This window comes from Balaenoptera musculus, chromosome 3, assembly GCF_009873245.2.
Source record: "Balaenoptera musculus isolate JJ_BM4_2016_0621 chromosome 3, mBalMus1.pri.v3, whole genome shotgun sequence".
Lineage (NCBI taxonomy): Eukaryota > Metazoa > Chordata > Mammalia > Artiodactyla > Balaenopteridae > Balaenoptera > Balaenoptera musculus.
This window is the reverse complement of record NC_045787.1, coordinates 65510052-65520568: the sequence shown is the minus strand read 5'-3', so window position 1 is coordinate 65520568 and position 10517 is coordinate 65510052.

The window sequence follows — 10517 nt, the reverse complement described above, 5'->3', positions numbered from 1 at the left end:
TGAGTTCCTGCTGAGAGCTGATACCCCGTTCTGTGCTGAGGGATGCAGATGCCACGTTCCCTATCTTCAAGGGACCCACGGTCTAGGTGCTGCAGAGAGAGACTCATACCAAAGAGGAACACAGCAGAGGACGAAGCAACATGTAATTAAATGCTACACTTTTTCTGAGGCAACAGAAGACTGGGCTCCCAAGAAAAGACTTAGTGAGAGAGAGTTGTGTGCTACCCTGGAGGGCAGGAACGGGGACAGGTGAAGAGAGAGATTCAGAACGAACCTCTTGGAAGTGGAACAGACATGGTCTGTTCATGGATTGTGTAGAGGCCCTACTGATGAGAGCAGGCCATCTGTGCTGTGTTAATAATTTCAAGAGTACCACTTTCAGATTATGCCAAATAGAGGGAAGAACATGTCGATCGAATGAGTAGACACATAAATGCAAAAAAAAAGATCTGATTCATTTTCCTCTGCCCTTCCATAATATATCCATGACAGTTGCTTCAGAAATTATACTATGGTGATAAGCATCAAGCTGGGGTTTTTTGTTTTTGTTTTTTTTGGCTGTGCCCCGCAACCTGTGGGATTTTAGTTCCCTAACCAGGGATCGAACCTGCGCCCTCAGCAGTGAGAGCACAGAGTCCTAACTGCTGTATGGCCAGGGCATTCCTGAGCGTGGGGTTTTTGAAAAAAAGAAACATTATCTAGTTACAGCCATTATTTTATGATCTTCTTGTCTATATTTAACATAAAGTTTTTCTGGTGTTGACCATGGTTCCTTAAATCCTTTCTTTTACTTCCAACTATCAAATTTTCAGCCTGAGATCCAACTCAGTACCTTTTTCTGTATAAAACTGGTAAAGAGTCCAACTGACTAAAAATACACTATCAGGATCATATAGGATTAAGAAAAAGAAGTAAACTAAAAGAGGAAAAGAAAAGCAGTTCCATGCAATAAGCTTCATGTTATATTTAAAACCGAACATTTAGTCTACAGGGCTCCATCTGCTACTAATAAGGCATAGGATCTTAGTAAGAGGGAAATAATGGTAAGACTTAAATAGTTTTGATAAATGAGATGCAAAAACACGTTGTGAATATATTTTGAACACATATATTATCTTAGCATTTACTCTTTTCTTTTTCTATAAGTATAGGACTGTCTTTCCTATGAAACAAATAATGTCCAAATTTACTCTTTTTCTTCTCATTGGAATGGATTCTTCCCCTTGCAGAAAAGACTTGTGCCTATAAAAATGTTAAGCAGAATTTTAAATTAATGAATAAAGAATGTGTATGACTTTGGAACAGTCCTTGGGCAGCTGAGGCCATCTGGCTGTGTAATTCACAAGCCACCTGAGATGCGTTCCTCGGGCTGTGTGCTGCTCACTGGTTTTGTACTTCTTGATAAAGATCACGTGAGAAATTAGCAACGTTCTGCTCAGAATGCAAGGTCCCCATACCCGGCACCACATATCGGAAAAGTAAATGGGAAATATTTCCCTTGTCCTTTAGCAAGCTATTTTTCATCGAACTCTCATTTGAGCTGCTTCTCAGTCAGCATCTGTAAATGAGTACACCAGCGGCTGTGTCCTGAATGCTCCCAGGATGGATGACCTGCCAGCATGACACTCCCCAAGTGCCACAGGAGAGACGGATGTGCCTTCTCCCTGCCCCTCCTGAAAGAGACGGAGCAGACCTGCATCCAGACCAGTTCCCCCAAATTCAAAAGGAAAATTCTAAACAGCAAAATACTTTGAGAAGTCTAAAAAGTTTATGGAAGCAAGCAGAGTGCCCCCATCACACAGACCCACGAACTACATTAAGGAAGGCGGTCAACGGAAACCTCCTAGTCTTCACAAAGAAACACTAACTATAGCCCCTAAGTTAGGCAGGTACAAGAATGAGAGAGAAGAGTTGACAGCAGCAGTCTGGGCTTGGGCATTTACTGCCCACCTCAGGGAAGTCACTTAACTGGGCTCAGGCTGAGAGTCCACATTTGTAAATTAGGACAATAAGTCCACATTTCCAGGTTGTTTTGACAATTACAGATAATATATTTATCTGTAATGTAACACACTCGAAAAAGTTCCAGAACTTAGAGCTATTATTGTTATCTTAGCAGCTATTATTGTTACCACCACCACTTTAATCCCTGACCCGATATAGAGAAATTAGAAGCTAAGAGACAAGATTTGCTACGTTTTCAAAACCAGCCATCCTACCAGCTTTGGAAGCAGGGATATTCTGTCTTGCCACAATAACATCTCCTTTGTTTTTGCAGCTAGTACCAGACTCTTTCCTGGCACAGAACATATTTTTCTGTTTATGGAAGTGAAATGCAATATTACAAACATGCTTTTAATCAGAAACAGGCCACCTAAGCAAGAAACATCTCCTCAATAGGAAATAAAATGCTACAGTTCCATCATTTTTCCACGAGGCAGGCAACATGCCGGGAAATGCTTTTGCCCACTTTTTACTCCTCGTCTAATCAATTTTTATTCGTTTCATCGTCACATGTAATGGGGTGGGAAATGGCTAAATAAAGTGAAGAATGTTTTGAATTGCATTACTAAGTGATAGCTGCGTTATTTTATAAATGAATAGTGCTACCCACATTCATATAATTTATGAATCGAAGTGTCATTTGGGGGAAAATATCAGTGTCAGATTTTGCATATAAAGGTCTGCATTAGCTGGCAGCTGTGTAAAGTCCTATAAAGACAAACAGCTCCAAAGTAGGCACACAGATGAGGGTATTCATGACCCATGTTTGCAAGTAGATGTGATACTGTAATCATGAAGAAGTTTTCTGTAGTCAACTCCTTTACAGCTTTGTCTAAAAGTTTCTAACATCTTTTCTGAAAGCAGCCACATTTACACGATCCATAGTAACTAGCAGAGTCTTTTGAGCCTTCAGAATTTCCTTTCATTCTATCTCTACATGAAATTCTTCCTCTAATTATTATTATTTACTTTTAGAGCAAGTTTTAAACATAAAATTTAATAAACTATATAAGACACTATAGCATATAAGTCTGATATTTATATTGCAAATTCTAGATCTCCATTTCTGTGCTACTGGAACTTTCCAAATTAGTGAACAATTTTAAGTATACTTACTCTGCTGTGTGATAGTAGTGGTGGTGGTGTCAGTGTGTGTGTGTGTGTGTGTGTGTGTACACGGGCATGCTTTCAACCTGTAAAAGTAAGGGAAGAAAAGAAGGAAGGGAAGAGAAGAGGATAGCAGAATCTTATGCCATCAAATGTTAGAAGTGTGAGTTTAGTAAAAGTTATCAAATAAAGCAAAATGTAATGAAACAATTAGAGAACCACAAATGTATCTTTAAGTGCATCCTTTACTTCTCATTCCTTTATTCAACTCCTACTATGTGCTGAGCACATTGTTGAGTGTGAACACACTGAGCCTTGATGATACCTGGGGTCCTGACTTTGAAGGAATGAGTCCGGGGCAGAGAGGCTGAGGGGCTACAGATAAACAGATCAACAAGCACACTCTAGACTTACAAATGGGATACGTGTTTTAATAGAACTGTGTGTAAGGTTTCTCTGGCAGACAAAGGGAGAGACCCTTAATTTAGCTGGTAGAGGGACCGGCTGTGCCAGCAAAAGGCAGCACTGGTACTGACTCCTGGAGGATGACCATGTGATGTCCAAGGATGGATGAGAAGAACACGGGCATTGTGAGAAGAGGAAAGAACACAGGCTGAAGGAATTCTGTGACGTGTAAGACCATATGAAACTTCAGAAAATTGCAAACGGTTTAACTGGAATATAAAAATGTGACACGAGGCAACTATGAAAATAGAGAAAGGACCTATGGAAACAAAACAGCAACAACAAAAGGAGCATTCCAGAAGTAGAAATAAGTTTAAGAAAGGAAAAATAATTGGTTGCGAGGTGTGGTTATACTATGAGCCCATGAAGAACTTCAGTGGTGAGGGGGAAGCAGAGTAACACACAGAGAAGAAGCCGTAGACGTGAAAGCAGATGGAGGGGAATGAGTAACCGCAGCCAGGTGTGGAAGACCTGGAGATGCTGGGCTGATAGCAAGAGAGGGCGCGCCCCACGTATACGGCGATCCAAGCCGACTGTTGTTAGACTTCAATATAGTCCCAGCGTTGTCTGGTCTCTTGAAAAGCAAGGCATCCATATATTTATGTGCATTCTATCCGTTTTTAAATGTTGGCAACAGATTTATTTTAAATTTTTTTAAAAAACTTCAGACCTAAATAAAAGATAATTGTGAGCCGGGTCTGGCCCATTGCTTTCCATTTGGTGTCCTCTGATCTCACCCAATCCTGCATACACAGGACAATGTAGGTGGACATTGTGCGAAGAGTTTTAGTCATATGAAACATGATTTGAGGCAGGAGATAAAGAAGATTCAACTCATGAAACTCTGTACCTGATTCAAATATGCGTACAGTGAAATATCTTTGGGGCGTAACAGGATACCAGTGACTAAATCCAGAAATATTTTGGAGAGAAATCACAAGATTAGCCAAACTAAAATTATTTTTCCAACCTGATTACATTTTATGATTTTTTAGAATTATAAATTATAGGGCTGTACGTAACGGTCAGTTAATGTTTGATGCCAAAGAAGTAAAATGCTATTTCATTAATGTTTATGGTCTGGGAAGTGGTTATTTTTCTTTCAGATGTGTAGACTTGCTGTAGAAGCCTGAGCCGTTCCCTATGTCCACATACACTGGTCCCTCTGACTGCCCACCTGCAGGCAAACGTGGCTGGGGCACTTCTCTATTGCAGCTTCAAGCTCTCAGAAGCCTGATCCTGACGACACTGGCCTTGGTTGAGCTTTTCCAGCATCTGATGATGTAATGGATCTTTCTGCTTTTTAAACGAAATTCAAACGTTTAAAATTCAGAGTAGTAGATGTATCCTGGTGGGCAGCTGTCACTGTTCTTCAAAGATAACAGCAAAGTTGATCAAAGCCTTGTGAACCACGTGTATATGAGAAAAGATTTGTAGAAGACAGTGCGTAAGCATGCAAAACGGTGCAGTAGGTGCCTCAGAGGAGTACAAATTTGGGTGGATTTTATTGTTTTAGATTTGAATCTTTTTTGTGCTTTCAAGAATTCATATTATTCAGGAATGTATACAATGAGTACGCATTATTTGTGTTCAAAATAAGATAGATAAAAGAGAAGAAATGGTTTGTCAGATAAATACTGGCTTAATGTGTGAAAATGGAAAAAAGGATGTTTGATGATGGCCACTCAAAGAGGAAAGTAGAAAAGAGAAAGGCAAAAGATCTGTTCTCTCTCTCCTTGAAAAGAATACAGATAAAAATGTGTGAAAGTCTATTTAAATGTGGTTTAGTTTACCTTTGATGTTTCCTTTCAGCTACACTATATAGTGAATAGCTGTAAAACTTAAAAGTGAAAAGAACTTGTCTTCTTGTTTTTCATGGGGGCTGGGGGGTAAAGTTACCCAAGGGGTAACTTCAATTAATTTCAGTCAAAATTAAAACAAAACAAAACCTGGGGAACGGAAAGGAATGTGAAGGGCAAATATTTGATAACAGAATGATATATTAGTCTTGAACTTGAGCTATGGCAACTGTGAGCATGTGTACGGAAATAAACACTTCAGGGCACCAGAAAGTAGTAGCGTGCCAGTCAAAGTTATGAAATTGCTTTGATGTTTGACACAGTAGCAGCAACAACAACAACAAATATGAAAGAATAAGTAACCAAAATTATGTCATAATCAGCAAATCTAAAAAATTAGGAAAACTAGAAGTCAACAAAATGTTGGTCTCTTTGGGATATTTCGTTATTAATACTTAGTGTTCTTTTGAGAAGGTGAATAGATCATTAAGTCTACAGAGAAGTTTGCTAAGAAATGCAAAGGATTGGGAATAAAACTTGATTTCTTTAGAAACTGAAAATGATGCTTCCGATGCCCCCTCTAGCTAAATAGGTCCTCCATGTGCCAATGCAGAGGTAAATAATGCTAAGTGTGTCACCACTTCGGTGTTCCTATTGCAATTAATATAACTCTCCAGGGAGTAAACAAGATATCATGCAAAAGCCCCTGGTACTTCATTAAACCAAACATTAAATTGAGTCAGATCTTCTCAACTGCCTAAACTACACTTTGAGAAGTATAACATTTGGGACATCAGTATAACATCAAAGGCAGTTTTGAGACTCCAGGGCATGGTATGCCAACTGCCTTGGAAGAATTAAGGGAACAATTTAAACAATGGGAGAATCTGGCTCATTAAGAAAAATTTGTGCTAGAATAACAAACATAATGTGTGCATCAGTCAGCGAGTCCTTTGCTCTCTCTTGGCCATGCATAGGTAATAAACCACACCTGTCATTTCTCTTTCCCCTCACAGTTGCAACACCTCCTCATGTAGCATCATTTGCCCATGTAATTAATATGTTTTTCACCCTGTCTTCCAACTCACTAATGGTTTTTGAAGAATTTTAAATTAACAGGATTAGACATAGCATCACACCCAGTTACACACCATATGGTAGGTTCTCTCAAGTGCTGTTTAGTATTATTATATTTTTTACTCAGATTCAGGATATAGACCCAGCCATGTTCCTACATGAATCTCAAAGGTCAGATAAATCCATTTCTCTCATTTTAACTGATGAGGGAGTTAAGGCCAAGCAAGGTTCAGTGATCTTTAAAAGATCATTTATTGCTCCCAATACATATGCAGACTCTGAGACTAGCCATTAACCATTTCTTCTGTAGATACTCGGTTTGCAATCTAAAGGGAGTAAAGCTATATGCAGGCAAAATGGGGGGCGGGGTATATTTTGTGAAGTCAATTTTTCAAAATCCTTTCTGAGTCAAAAATAATGGCATCTATGAGTTGGAAACTTAAAGAACTGCATTTTACATAAGAATTTGCACACTCAGAAGCTTTTAGGGCCAGTAAGAGAGAAGGCTGTGGAGTGCATCTAACTGTAGAGACTGTGCCCCTTTCAAAGTGACTTTAACTCCAAAAGTTTAAAAAAAAAAAAAAAAAAAAGCCCAGAAAAGCTTTGGTGAACTCCCTCTGATCTGAACACATAGGAATAAAATACAGAAAGGGAAAACCAAAATGGGATAGTAGGATCAAAAGCAAAATAAAATTTCTCTTGAATCAGAAACAAATAAACAAACAAACAACCAAAAAACTCAAGACACTGAGTGGGTCCCAAGCCAGTGGTCATCAGAGCGCCGTGTCCAAGAGTAGGCAGCAATAGCCAAGAGTTCAGCTCCTGAGAGCAGGTAGCCAAAAACTGGTCCAGGTGAGTCAGTGACCACTGCTTAAAGCTGCAGACAGGAAAGGTGTTTCCATCCCATAAAACACACTTAAAAATAACAACAACAAAAACTACTCCCAACCACTTCCTAGGGTTACTGTTTCCATGGAGCAGCTGACTTAGAAAGGCAAGGAACACAGATACAGTTAGTATCAAGTATTAAATCAAGAGACCTGTAGGACTGGTCTGTAGATTTTCTATATCCTCCACTTAAAGCAGGGAAGAAGCTTTAAACTGTAAATTTAAGACCTAGTTCTGTACTATAAGAATAGGTAGAAGCAACCTTAAAACCACAAGCCAAAGATAGAAACTAGAGAATAGAGTATGTCTCAAAATATCTCGAATAATTAATATTATACAGACTTTGTCTTCTTATACGAAAACACACACGTGTATAAACACACACACCCTAAAACCTTAAAATGCACCCCTAAGTAGCTCATAGGATAATGAGGAAACTACAATGGAAATTATGAGATACTTAGAAGCAAATGACAATGAAAGTACTACAAAGAAAAATGTACAAATTCATTTCTTTGAAAAGGAAAGTACCTTGAAACTGAGTTTCCTAAAAAGCTAAATGAGTTAAACAATTAACTCAAGAAACTAGGAAAAGTAAAACAAAATAAATCTGAAAAGTTGAAGCAAGAAAATAATAAAGTTAGGAACTGGTTTTAGTGAAATAAAAAGCAAAGAAAGAAATGAAATGACCAGTGAAATCAAAATATGCTTTGCCAAAAAAGAAATAGAATAAAGACTAATCAATAAAATAAATAAAACACAAACGCTATTAGGAACGAAAAAGACAGACCTACATTTATAAAGCACATTTTAAAACCAAATCAAATTTAGGGACCACTCTAACAAAAATATAGATGCCAAAATCTTAAATAATATATTATCTAAATGAGTAAAGTTGTGTATAAAATAATACATCATGACCTAATTCTGTTTATTCTGGGAATATAAGAAGAGTTCAATAATAGAAAACTATTAGGTATTGCATTAATGAACAGATGATAGAGAAAACCACTTGATCATAACAACAGATGCAGGAAAAAAAGCATTTCATAAAATTCAACATTTATGATTTTTTAAAAATACATTTAAAAAATAAATGAAGATAATTCCTCTATTGGATTATAAATCTTAGCCAATGCAATATACTGGAAATGAAGAAGGAAATTATATATATTGGCTACCTATGTGATTATTGTGGAATTCTCACTAACAGGAAATTTCACAAAGTGTGCAGGATACAAGGTCAACATCAAAATTATTAAGGTTCCTATACACCAATAATAATCAATTAGAAAATGTAACAGAAACAAAATTCCTTTCCATTATAAAACAATAGCAACAACAAAATCACCATGAAGCCAGGAATAGACCTAAGATAGAAAGACTTTTAGAGGAATAATACTAAAACAGACTTGAATAAGTAAAGGTATATTCATGGATGCAAAGGCTTAATATTGCAAAGACGTCAATTCTCCCCTAAATTTTTCAATGTATACCCGCAAGTATTATTTGAGTTTTATGAGGACCATAAGAAGCCTTTTTTTTTTTTTTAAAGTAAACTCAGCCAGCAAGTCTGTATCAGCCAGATTTCATCAGAATGTCTTATATTTACTTTCTGAGTCCCTATCTGACTTATTTGCTTCCAACTGGTTCCCAATTATGACTGCTCATTCACAGTTATAATTCTGTAATCCACGCCATCTGGCTTTTTGGATTTTCGGTTCCCTGGTAACTGGCTTTGGCTGGTCCTGAACTCTGGTCTTACCTGCAAGCCTATATCATTACCCCATAGGGAACCAATCCCTGAAGCACTGCTAGTCTGTAGTTGCCTAATCCTGTTCCACAAAACAGTACATGACCACAGCCACTGAATGACTCCTAACTTAGTTCAATTTCTCTGTTTTACATCCAAAAACTTCAGGAAAAACATTTTTAGGCACAAATGCTTTGGTTCTTATTAACATATGTCTCATAATGGGTGTGCCACCATCCCTGATGTTCTACCACTGGAAATGGGATTTTCAGGCCAAAATGATGACTCACTGAGGCCTCATTTCTAGAAATCTAGTCATTTCTACCTAGGAGATTGGCCACTCTCAGGAGTGAATAAGTCATGAATAAGTTACCAAAAGGGAAGCTAAAGCTTCGAATGAATTGAAGTCTTGTGAGATTTTGATGAGTCAAAGCCAATATTTTTTCCAGAAGAAAAATAACCTTAGGTAATTTTCAACATGTGAAATTCTGATTCCTTCAGAATGAAAAAGCAACAGTACAGACTGTTTTTAAAACTTTTTATTACAAGACACCTGGATAATGATTGCAATGTATTCTTTAAATAAACAGATGGTACATATGAAACTGTAATTTATCCGCCAAACACCTTCATTTAAAAAAGTAAACAGCTCTAATAATTTGTTTACTTAGAGCTTCACTCTGACTTATTTTTGGCACTACTGTATTATATGGGAAAAAGATCAAATATTGAGTAGTACCTTCTGTAAAAGAACTATTTGAAAAGAATCTGAAATAAAATATTCTATGTCTCTAAGCCCAAGGAAAACAATAAAATGAGATGCAGTTCTATGATTGAGTTACTAGAGAGTTAAAAATTTCATTTGTCCATGATAGAAAAAAAAAAAAAAAAGAGAGATATTAGAAAGCAAGCAGATTTCATGGCTTTTTATGTGAGTAAAGAGGACAGCTGGATGATGCCTGAACAGTGCTATTAGCTACACTGGTGGTTCGTCCTCACATTGTCTTTGCCCATTTTTCTCCAGAACCCAGACAATCTCCCTTCTTTCATTCCCAACCCACCAGAACTTGCCTGTTGTTGGGTCCCATTACCTCAGCACTTTCCAATGTTTCAGATATCTAATAACAACAAATCAAAGAGATGTTGTTTTTGCAGTGCACAATGCTTCTATTTCCGTCACTATGTCAACTTCATGGGCAATCAAACACATCAAGATTATCTTCATAGCATCCTTCCTACCTTTTAGAGATAATTGTTTTGTCTTCCGTGTATTTCTGAATTCCTTATTTTCAGTTAGTTTAGCGTGAGCTTGTTCATATCACCATCCACAGCCATGATCTGCTGAATAGGACTAACCCTCTGTCACCTGTGATCACCTAGGTTTTGTGTGTGGTAAAGATGACCCGGAACACAGTGGTCTGAAC